This window comes from Triturus cristatus, chromosome 3_1 (assembly GCF_964204655.1).
Source record: "Triturus cristatus chromosome 3_1, aTriCri1.1, whole genome shotgun sequence".
NCBI lineage: Eukaryota > Metazoa > Chordata > Amphibia > Caudata > Salamandridae > Triturus > Triturus cristatus.
This window is the reverse complement of record NC_140583.1, coordinates 350,540,038-350,552,853: the sequence shown is the minus strand read 5'-3', so window position 1 is coordinate 350,552,853 and position 12,816 is coordinate 350,540,038. Positions and strand designations below refer to the sequence as shown.

The window sequence follows — 12,816 nt, the reverse complement described above, 5'->3', positions numbered from 1 at the left end:
ACCCTTAAATTCCCTGGAGGGGGTTGATTGACCACCATCTTCTTCAACCACCATGGGCTACGCGTATTCGATCCCTGCGTGCCCTAACTGGTGCCCTAGTGCGGGGCAGGGTGTCTGGGGTGGGTATGGGGGGGGCCTCTTGGGACTTGGATGTTCCCCACACTACCTTTGCCAGTGTTCCTCCTAGCACATCCTGTAGTAACATCGATCGCTTATCTCCAGATCTGGATTGCTGGAATATACTCCAGGTAAATGACTCTGTTCTTTCTAATCCCCCCCTTTTAGACTCAGTGACTAGTATTATTACCCTGCTCCCAAATAGTTCACCGTCTTTATTATTTGCCCCCAGCTCACCTGATCTTGAGTGTAGGGGTGACGGTCCCACTGAATCTCTCCACGTTGTCCTGAACTCTTCACTTAAGATAGCCTCATGGAATATCGCTGGCCTAAAGGGACGAACGTCCTCAGAAGATTGGATAGATTTCATAGACATCTATGATATCTTACTATTCCAAGAGAGCTGGGCCCCTGACCCGATATTTCGGGAAGGCTTTCTTAATTTTTTCAAACCAGCAAAGAAGGGCACCAAAGGGAGAGCCTCAGGGGGCTTAGTAATCTGGGTTAAGCAGTCCATTAGTTATACACCAGTGGAAATCCTGGTTAATAACCCCGATCTGTTGGGAATTAAGCTAACAAAGGAGAAACATCGGGAAATCATTGTTATTAACATTTATGCTCGAGGACTTCCCGGTGGGCGCAGTCCGGTTATTTTAGAGGAACTGGATACTTATCTTGATTTTATTGGGAGGGATAAATTTATACTTATTGGGGGGATTTAAATTGCACTTTCGAACCCCTGTTAAGTGACGATGAGGACTTGGGGTTTGAGGAGGATGCTGTGTGGAATATTCCACCATTGTCACTAACCAATATAAAAAAGGCCACTGAAGCGGCCCTACATTGGGTAGGGCTGTGTTTGGAGTGTGGCCTGAGAGCGGCTAACGGTCGCACGATATCTGACAAGGCTGGCAAATCCACATTTGACAATGGGGTCAGCCAAAGTAGAATCGACTACTTTTTGGTTAAAATGGAGTATTGGTCGCTCTTGGAAGATATGGCCGTTATGGACCGTCCCGAGAGTGATCATAATCCACTGTCCCTAAGCATAAAACTCCCCGGTGGATTTGATAGATCCCCTGTAGCCTTGTGTATCACTGCCGAGGCTTTCTTAACCAATGATAGAAGAAGGGTGAAATGGAGTAGGGTCCTGGAGGACCCCTCCATACTTAATGGCATATCATCGGAAGTGTCATCTACCTTGACTGCCATATCGAATTTACCTTCAAGTGAGGATGTTATCCATCGGATTACCAACCTACACGAGCAGTGTTTTCTTAAAATAAAGACCCACCTTACCTTACCACCTAAGCCAGGAAAATTAAAAACTCCCAGCCCTACTAGGAATTGGTACAACAAAAAATGTAGGGAAGCCCATAGTGAGCTAATTAAAGCTATAAAGTCCCGGGTGTCTATCGATATCAAAATGGCTCGCCAACGGTACAAAAAGGTCCAGTGGGAGGCGAAGAGGGAATGGGATGAAGCCCACTGGTCAAATTTGCTTGAGGCTTGCCATACGTCCAACCAGACCAAGTTTTGGGAAGTTGTTAAATGGGGCAGAAACCCGGAACCCCAAACACCTGCTAATCATGTATCTGTAGAACCATGGGTGGATTTTTATTCAACCCAGTTTAGGGACCCAGATTTTAAACCTCTAGATGAGCAAGGGATACATGCGCCATTGTCGCTTCCCCTCTGTCACCCCTTGGTGTTTACGATTGATGACTCCAAGACTGCACTATGCTCGGTTCAAGCTGGGAAAGCTCCTGGGATGGATTGCATCCCGGCAGATCTATTTAAAATTGACCCCCATCTCTGGATTCCCTACGTTACCCAGCTCGCAAATGCTATTGCTAAAGGGGCTAGGATCCCTGAGTATTGGAGGGGGGCGGAAATTCTTCCAATTTTTAAAAAGGGGGACCGCTCGGCTCCCGGAAATTACCGCACCATCAGTCTCATTGATTCCCTCCAAAAAATAGTAGCTAGAATGGTCCTCACCAGGGTACAGGGGTGGATGGAGTCGGAGAGTATTCTCTCTCCGATGCAGGCTGGCTTTAGATCAGGCACCAGCACCATCGACCGGTTTTTCAGATTTATTCTGATATACTGGAAGGTGGTGCTGTTGGGCGGCGGGTCTATCTACGCCGCCTTTGTGGACCTAAAGTCCGCCTTCGATTTGGTGCCCAGGGCAAAATTGTGGGCTGTCCTGGGCACCTTAGGAATTCCACAAGAACTCCTTGAGCTCTTAGTGAGACTACATGAGGGTAATTTTGCGAGGGTGAGGTGGGGAGGTCAAGGGCAGGTGACGGACAGATTCCCCGTAACACGGGGTGTCCGACAGGGGTGCGTTTTAGCACCGACCCTTTTTTTATTGTTTATTGATCAGGTGGTGAAGTTTTTTGCAGATACTCCGACGGATGCACCGACCTTGGGTGGGACTAAATTTCCCTTGCTCATCTTTGCAGATGATACATTAATTTTATCAAAGACGCGTAAGGGCCTCCAAACGGCCTTAAATAAATTCGAGGATTTTTGTAAACTTAATGATCTGCAAACAAACGTGAGCAAGACCAAATTTATGGTTCTATCAAAAAATCGCTCTACAAAGAGCTATGTAAGTATGAACGGCGTGGGCCTGGAACAGGTGGAGGTTATGACTTATCTTGGAGTAACTTTAGACTCTCGGTTAAGTTGGAAGCCCCAGATCGACATTCTCCGCTTAAAATTTGCACGCCTCACAGGCTGTCTTATTCAGGAGCAAAAAATGTCCTTTACTAAAAGGGTAACACCGGCACTTAAAATTTATGATGCAAAAATTAGCTCGGCTATTTTGTATGGGGCTGACCTTTGGGGTTTTTTGGACCTATCCCCTCTGGTAATAGTCCAAAACAAATTTTTGCGCAACCTGGTAGGATTACCGCAATCGACACCAATAAAACCCCTTTTGTTGGATATGGGTTGCAAATCCATCAAAGAGTTGGCACGTTACCGGTTGGTTGCGTTATGGAGACGGATCTGGACATCGCCGGACCCAAGTCTTTTTGCTACTGAACTCGCGGAAGTAAGATCAATCCTGGGTTCTAGCAATATTCCCTGGTTCCGCGAAGTGAAAAAAATCTTGGTTGAAATGGGTCTTATCCACTTGTGGGATTCCCCGGGGAGTTCTGTTTTTCCTTCTAAGCAAGCCTTCAAGTTATTGTATTGGGATCAGTTAGATACCAATCTGTTGTGTGCTCAAACGGTGCCTCCCTCACTGGCAGATTTCTGGTGCATAAATTAGATCCCTTTTTAGAGAATTATTGGGATGTTATCACCAAGAGTCTGGATAAAAAATTATACCACCAGTTCAGAGTTGGTTGTTTACCAGTAAGGTCCTTTTCTAAAAAATGGGTTGGTAGCTCGAATGAGTACTGCCCCTGGTGTAATGATCACAAGGAGAGTGTGGGTCACTTCTTCTTTGCTTGCCCTGCTTATCATGTACCAAGGAATAAATGGATCAGGCCCATCTTTCAACGGATGAACATTAGAGGAAGTACAGAGGCATTGTGGGCCCTAAGAACCAATACTTCTGAATTGGTTGTAATCGGGGTAGCAAATTGCCTAGGGTGGGCCTGGGCAATTAGAGCAAGACATTTTTAATTATTCTGGTTCTTTCCTTTTTTTTAAATATTGGGTTTTATTCCTTTCATACTGTGTCTTTATATACTGTTTAATCTTTTCTTAAAGCGTGCTTCTTGTCAAGCACTAATATGACGTTTTAAACAATTGTTTGTATGATTGATTGTTTAAGTGTAATATTTTTATGTACTTGTCTTTTATGATTTAATAATCGAAATAAAGACGTATGAAACTGAAACTGAAACGGACTAGTGGTCTTGTGATGGCTTGCAGCTCGTTATTTTTAGAACAAGTGTATTTTAACAAAACATATATTTTTAGGATTCTGTCATTTGGCACGTCCAAGTTGCTTCTGAAATATGTGTACAGCATTATCTTACATTGATGGGTAGCATCAGACTGGTCCTCTTCACACAGACTTCTAATAAATTACCACAGCTTGGTAGCAGGTTTGTGTTAGCTGAACTTGGCGTGAGAGGCAATCCTCCCATGTGGTCCTGGCAATTAAATAATGATTTTGGCTGAAATACCAAATAAAGAATCAAGAAAAGGATAGTGAATACAGACATTGCTTTGTATGCACACATTACGTAGAATATTTGTCTGTGTGTTCACTGTTGGATGACCATACTTTAGGTATATGTTTATTCTTTATGTTAAAATTATCTAGCTTTGGCCTACTTTAGTAATAGCATTCTCCTTTTAATGACAATTGTACCTTGTTTCTTTATGTAGCATCCATACTGCAATGTTTCAATTTCTATCCACAATGTATAGAACAGAACTTCTCTTCCATGATTTAATATATTTGTCAAAATTAGAAGGATGAAATTGTGAGGTGGCCTTGCTGGAATACAAACTCGTAAGCAGTATAGCAGCTGTTTTTATCCTGGGGCCCACAGACTCCTGGGGAGATACAACACCTACTCAGGGGGTCTGCAATTGTTTAGAAAATTAAATAATATTAGCAGAATAATAAAGTATATATTAACAAAAAAGCAAAATTGAAAATCGATCATTTTAAAATACTGTGTGAATGTGAAGGAATTTGAAACTGGACCCAATCCTGAACTTTGTTTGGAGAAACACACAATTACCACAATCATACTCTACTGTGAACAATTGGTCGCCCCAGCCGGAGCAAAAAAGACAAGGTGATATGCTAGAGTTGAGCATATCACTTCTTTTTTTTAGAACTAAAACTATATTTTGAAATGCTCCATCTTACTCATTAATATTAAAATTTTGACTTTTGTATTTTTTTTGCTTATGAAGAAAATAAAAAAGTAATTCGTTTTGTATTTGTTTGATGGATACTTGTTTCCATGTGTCTGTGTACTGTTTTGAGGTGCTAATCATGGACATTGCTTAGGATCGAATTGAATGCTTCAAGTTGTGATTTACTGGGGGTTCACAGAAGTAAAACAGTTAAGAACCATTGCTGTATGCCACAACAATTGTCAACTGGGAGTGCTTTTTTCATAGAAACACCTTGCTGGCTAATCACATTAAACTTGGTGGTCATTCCGAACCTTTTGGTAGTGTGTTTAATAATCAGTTAACCAGACATAATTTTCTCTCAATGACATAACAGAAATTAGCAGGAACTTAAATAGTAATACAGCCCACCACATGTTGATTTCGAGACATGAGTTCAACTTCTCAGCCAATCTTTAGATGCTATACGACTTTTGAATTATAATTATTGACAGACAAATAGACCTGATTCCCAATGGTAACTTACACGTTTGAGTAAGTTTACCACTTTTCAATAATTGTATTACTTTTCGGTATTCACAAACTGCGCGTTTGTAGTAACTTACACTTTTGTAGTAAGTCCTGCACTACCCATGACCAACCACTGTACTTCAACACTCTGGCTGGAAAATAACGGAGGTACGGATCAACTACAAAAGTGGAAATTACTACAAAAGTGTACGTTACTGAAAAAGTGCAGTTTGTGAATCCTGGAGAGTAGGAATTTACCCAAAACTGTAGGTTACTACAAAAGTGCAGTTTGTGAATCAGGCACAATATTTTCAGCATCAACTCCCCAAATCTCAAGACCAATTTTAAAGTTTGTGGACGTGGCTGCCAATAATATGAATATTGGGCTATTGCCTATTTGTAAAGCGCGAACATATCACCCCTTATGGTTTCAAGGTGCAGAGGACCGTCAGAGAGATTAAGTGAGCTATTGCCAAGAGTCACGCTGAGCTGCTGCCGGGGATCGAACCGTGAGTCCCGCACTCTGGAGTCAGCCGCTCTGGCCACTGCGCCACACCTCTCACTGGCAGATTTTGCGGTATTATGTAAAGCCTGTATATCAAGAACCTGGTACAATGCTCGCTGATCAACTGATAAGGAAGAGACCTTGGACTGACAATTGAAGAATTTGAACCTGTGACTCTTTACAACTGATGCATTTTTCCATATAACTCTACAGCTGTCTTCTTTTCTCACCTTGAGTTGGCCGCTCTAATAGGTTCCCATCTGCTTTGAAACCGTTACAGCTAATTAATATCATGCTGGTCAGATCACATAGGAAATGTCTCACAGAAATCATTTTACATTTGCAAGCAGCGAAACGAGGCAGGCAATGTGAATTCCTGTAACATGAGGAATCCATTAATAAGACATCTGTGCGCGGTACAGTTACACTTGCTGCAGTGCAATGATATATGATATTAACCACATTTAAATTTCTGCAAGTGAACACAAAATAAAAGTGTTCTTCGGTCTAATGCTTTTCTATAGGATCAGTATCGCCCATAACTGCATTACATTACAGTGCACGCAAAAACCATGTGTATTTCATGCTTTTGATGGTGGCTTTATCCCATCGTTAAAATTCTAGTTGACCAGTAGTGGTGGTCAATGTCTTTGTTTTTAATCATTAGTTTTGCAGTTTTATATAGCACTGACCTGAAGGTATTGGAGCGCTTTGCATGAGCACCAGTTATATTACACAAGGACACATTCATTTTTGGATTTTTGGTAGGCTGGGGAGATTAAGGGCCCGATTCCGATCTCTCTAGGAAAGCCCTCCGTACGACTTGGATCCGGAGGGCTTTCCAAACGCAACGTGCTCCATTAGTCCGAATGAGTGAGTACGATGCAGCCGTATGCATACAGACTCAGTTCGCTCGGACTCCCATTGAACTCTATGAGAGCCTGTGTACAGACGAGTAGACAGGCTCTCATAGCAAAAAGGGTGGGTGGGGAAAAGCGCCACACTGTGCTTGCCTGGATCGGGGGGACCGAAGGGTACACCCCCGTGACAGATTTGGAGGGCCCCAGGTGAAGGGGTCCTGCTACGGCCACCCGAAGTACGATTTCGACAGTTGTTTCGTCTTGCTGAGACCGAGGCGAAGCGGCTGTCTGAATCGTGCATCGTAATCGCTTGGTCGGAATTCGACTTCATTGCCGGCACGATTCGGCTACGAACGAGTTGTACGGACAGGTTCGGGTCCCGGAAACGCTCGGTCAACGCGTTCGCGATCTTCACATCATACTTGGTTGTTCGGACCTTTGTACAATTCGGTCAGAAACAAGGGGTACGAATCGGATCCGGAAAAGCCAAGTCCGATTCGGAGACTTTCCGAACGACATCAGAATCAGGCCCTAAGTGATTTGCCCACAGTCACAGGATGTAGAGCGGACGCCAGACTTAAACCTGGTTCCCCAGCTCCAAAGTGGTCAGCTCTGGCAGTTAGGCCACATCCTCTCATTGGTAATGCAGAGGTGAAACTCTATGCACTTCCGCCAATTGCTGCTGGTTTTCCAGCTGGCTGTTCCAAATTGCAAAAGAGGCGAAATGCAGACAGGATGCCTTGCAGCACAAGGACTTTCCGCCCCAAGGATTATGGAAAGCAGGAACAAGCAAGGAGAAATTATTTCCCAGTACTGTCAGGAACCGGGCAATGTAATTACCTTAATTACACTGCCCAGCCATGACTGTGCATTCAAGCGAGTTCCTCTACTGGTGAGCCTGTGTGTTGTGCCTGCTACATTAAACTCCAAGAGGACTCTACAAGGAGGCACTGAAAACAGGCTACCCTGTTGAGGACGTTACTGGCAAAGCCACTGTCAGGCATCTGGGCAATATATTCCCCTTTATGCAAATATCATCAAGGTAAATATATTGAGTGACCCATCAGAGGGCTCCGAACAAAAGCCGTGGGTCACCCCTGATTCTGCTCCTCAGGTGGAAACAAATAAATGCATAACTTAAGCATGCATTATAATTTGCATACATTTTTTGTCCCCTCCTCCTACCCACTGACCAGCCACAAATGGTTTCTACTGGAACTCGTTGATGCACACATGCTGGCAGGCGCTAGATTATATTTGTCCCCTGGAAAAACAAGGGAAAAGAGACACCAATAGCTAGCTCCAAATTGCACCTTAAATAAATGTATACTTTCACTGGGGTATCCTGCGCTGAAGCTGTGATTAAAAAATGCAAACTCTAAAGCTGGCACTACAAGCTAGAGGATGGCACAGTGACTGTGCTTTCTGTTATTATTTACAAGAGCATGACTTCCATTTACTCTTCGTTTTAATTAATAAGTATCTAATCAATGCTCCCCCATTGTGAGGTGCATAAATTAAAAATATTCATTTTGGAAGAAAACCTGCTCTTTAATCTGGAAACATGAATTTTCATGTATCTATTGATTGCATTTGCTCCTTAAGTACTGATTGCATTCATATCAAAGAACGCCTTATGGTTCAGGAGAATTGATTTCTGGGTGATTGAATAATTGATAAGGAGTAGGGAAAGGATGCATGTTGCTATCACATCACCCTCGTTCAGAAACGTTTCGAACTATTTTTACATCAACGTAATTAATGCCTTTCATAGTACTGCAGATGAGGTCTCCTGAGTTTATAATCAAGATATTGGAATCTGTGCCATTGAATAACACAGATGCGCTGTAGAAAACTATGATATAGCTTGATAATAAAAGTTCAATAGCTGGAAGAATGACATATCAATTGCATCAAAGTACAAAAAAATAAGACGTTGTTTTATTTGATATTCCACATAATACACTGTTCTAATATTTTCAGTTTCATTGACACAATCCATGTAATGCACATTGTCAGACACCGCTATTTAACAAGTACCGGAGTTCTTTGGCAGGCGATGCAGCATGAGGACTCTCAAAACTGCCACTGTTGTCTCTGATTCTGCAGCAGCTGGTACATCTCAATTCTCCTTGGTGTGGTAAGTACATGACACAAGGATGGTCATGTCAGATAAAGACCTAAAGACTCATCAGCTCTGCTTGTTACATTCAAGGTATCCCACAGTGTATGTATGTATGTATGCATGTATGTATGTATGTATGTATGCATGTATTAAAGTATTTATAAGGCTCAACTGTCACACCAAGAAGTATCATGACGCTAGGCGGGACCTTACATAAGATACAGCGTGTACCTGCCTAAATCAGATAAGTGAGAGAACTAAGGGGTCTGATGCTCCAAAAATCCAGGTTTTCAAGGATTTCCTGAAAATTAGTTCTGTCTGGGAGAACCAGAGATGGCTAGGCAGAAGATACCAGGCTTTAGTTCCCAGAGCTGCCACTGATTTGCTCCCTTTTGAGATATACCTAAAGCTGGGAGACTTGAGGAGATTCATTGATTAGGATCTGAGGGGGCTTGGCATCACATACGGTTTTACTCTAGCCCTAAGGTATTTAGGTCCTGATGATCTCGAAGCTCTGTAAGTGATTACCAGGATTTTGAAAAGGACTCTTAAGGATGGATAGCCAGTGTAGGCTGCTGAGGCTGAAGAACCTCATGGCAATTCTATGACTAGACATGCGGCTGCATGTTGGACAATCTGCAGTTTATTCAAGACAGACTTATTGATCCCTGCATATAAGCTGTTACAATAATCCAATCTCGATGTGATCAGAGCTACTGCCACCTCCTTTCAGGCCGGACAAGGGAGTAGGTTGAAGAACTTTTTGAGAGAGTTTATCAGGTGAAAGCATGTACTGGCCACTGTTAAAGCTTGTTGACGGAAAAATAGTGAGGTGTTGAATTTCACTCCTAGATTCTTTACTACATCTACTGTGTTGGGAGGAGGAAGGGATATCTTTAGGCCACCATTGGCTGGGCTAGAAGATATTGGATTTCCCTATTAGCATGATCTCAGTTTTTTTAGCGTTACACTTCAGATGATTCGATTGCATCCAGTGGAAATCAGCTGTGAGGCAAAGTTGAAGATTATCTTCAGCCATAGTGGAGAGTTTGTCTAGTACGAGAATTAGCTGCAAGAGATGGTTTCAATGTTGAACAAGGATATCAGGTTTATAAGGGGAGCCATGTAAACATTAAGCAATACTGGGCTTAAAGCAGAGCCCTGCTGGATCTCTGCTGATTGATAGTGGCCAAGGGTGACTATCTGTCTTCACGTAGACAGGAAGGATTTCAGGCTAGGGCCAGGTGGGAAATGCCATATGTTTTAAAGCGGTCCACCAAAATGTCATGGGAGACCTATCAAATACGGCTGACAGATCTAATAAAATCAACACAGGGCTTGGGCCTAAAACCTGATTGGCTTGGATGCAGAATATTAGCTCTTCTAAAAAGTTGGTTATTCACTAATTTCTCTGTGATTCTGCTGACACAGGGCAGTAGGGAGATAGTTTGGAGATTGGAAAGGATCGTAGGGTCGGCTAGTTGTTTTTTCTGAAGGGGTTTAACTGCTGCAATTTTCCAGGCCATAGGTACATCCGCTAATGTGAGTGAGGAATTTATTATCTTATTGATAGCCGGATTGATGATATCAATAATGGCATGCAGTACCTTTGGGAGGCACGGGTCAAAATGAGACCCTGATTTGCAGGAGAGAATGGCGTGACTGGAGGGTCGATCTATCACCCAAAAGAGTAGGGGGTCATCTTAAAATCTTTTTGTAAAATTAGAATTTTCTGTTAAAAAAACAGCACTTTGATCACAAATGCGGAATATTGTGTTCAAGTCTTTTAGGGTGGGTGAAAGATTTCCCAATTTTAAAAATAGTTTTTGGGTCTGAGTTGGCCAGCCTGAGTACATTAGTGAAGTAAGATTTCTTTTCTAATTAAATTTTTGGTGGTAAGTTTTGAGGGCCATTTTGAAAGGAGTTAGCTCTTCTTGATTATAACTTCTCCACCATCTACGTTCTAGCTGTCTGCAATGCCTTTGTAGTTCTATCAGCTTTTGTGTGTACCAGGGGGCAGAGACTTTGTTGGTGGACTTCTTTTTCAGAGGGACTAGGTATTACTGAATGTAAACATCCAGGATTTCAAATACTGGGTATCTAGTGAAGGATCTCCTAACAGAAAGGGCCTACAACAGACCCTTTGGTGCTAATGTCCGGGCTGGCTAACATTTTATTGAATTTTCGCTCGGTTTATGTGTCCGAGGTGGTGCCCAGTGGAGGTATCCGTGTAGTGGCCATCAATTACAAAGGGAATGTATTTGTGGTCAGGCCATGTTAAGGTGACTGGGGAGTCGACTTTTAGAGTGATCAAATTTTAACATATCCATTCAAGGGTGTGTCCAGCACAATGCTTAGGGGCGGATACCCGCTGATCAAGGCCCAGGATTTCTAAAAAGTATGTGTGCATTTAAAAACATACATTTTAACATTGACTGCCTCTTCAGCAATGCTTCAGTGATCACATCTCCTGTACCTCCACCTACCCCCAAACTAAACTGCTTGTTATAGAGGTGCAAGCATGTGCAGTTTCACAAGAGGCTTTATGCCTGAACAGCTAAAAGCAGTGCAAAAATAAAACCAAACAGCAAGTTATAAAAATTAAGACAGGTCTTTGAAGTTTGCATATAGTTTGTTGCACAAGTCCCTTCGTAATCTGAGTTGAAAACCTGGAAACAGGATGTGGTGTTAGGGCATGAGCTGATGATTTTGGAACTGTGGACCCAGGTCAGAGTCTTGGCGTGGGCTGAATATCCTGTGTAAATCCCTGAATCTCCTTGTGCTTAGAAAAGACATGTCTTCAAAACTACAGCTGGCAGAAAGCCTCTGTCACAGTCCACTGGAATTATGGTCTGCTGCCAAATACCAGTGCTTCTCAAAGCTTTAAATCCTGGGAGTAGAAGGCAGAACAGCTCCAACTTTCATCCTTCCATAAGTGACAGAATGAGTAAGGGCAAAAATGATACTGACTTCTCATTATTTGTAGCGGCAGGAAGACGACATCAAGTGTTCTACAGAAATTCATCTTGTAAATATAATTAGATGCTGTATTTAAACATGTAACTTATTCGAGAGGAGTCCTCTCACACTTCCATTCAATACCTGATCTCCTTGATGATAACCATTTTGTGCCGATTAAATATATAGGTTTTTGATTGGGTAGTGGATAAATATAAGGTCAGCATCTTAGATTTAATTCCTTTCCAAGGTGTTGTTGGCACTCAAAATATCAGCAAATACATTTAAGCAAAAGCACATAGATGCAGAATGTTTGTTTCAAATTATACAAAGAAAACACAAGGTAGGAGGCACCGATTGAGAAGTTTCATAAAAAATGCTGGGATTGCCGAAATATTTCCTCTCTAATAAGTATATTAACATGCCTGATATAGCGTTTGCTGCGCCACCCTTGAAACTTCGCGACGCTCGAAGGAGGAGGCAGCTGTTGCTACTTGGGTATAAGAGGCGAATACCGATGTGCAAAAAGCCAATCCTCGTCATTTGTACCTGGGGGGCATGGTGGAATCATGTGCCTTCTCTGAAGGGGGGGCGGAGACCTATAGAAAAGCAACTGGTTGCGGAAAGAAAGAATAGGTCTCTGCATCCTGTGGAAATTACCTTAGATTATGTAGCAAGGTGAGGCCCATCTAAGCATCGAATGAATCAATCAAACTTCATACAAATGTTCGAAAGCATAAAATGAGATCTTACAAAAACATATACAGAAGACTTATCAAACAATTGTGATTCAATTGCGTTTCACAGCAGAGTGTACTCATTTATCATTCAGGCAATGGTTGTATGGTGGAGAATGTATCGAAAAGGCAACGAACGTAAAGCGACCCTAGACAACCAACTCGCAA

At 42.5% G+C, this 12,816-nt stretch overlaps 1 protein-coding gene across 2 annotated transcripts in view; it reads right to left on the bottom strand.

Moving 5' to 3' along the window:
- ENTREP2 (endosomal transmembrane epsin interactor 2) overlaps window positions 1-12,816 on the bottom strand; it is a 1,789,361-nt gene that overhangs the window by 1,135,700 nt on the left and 640,845 nt on the right. The window lies entirely within an intron of this gene.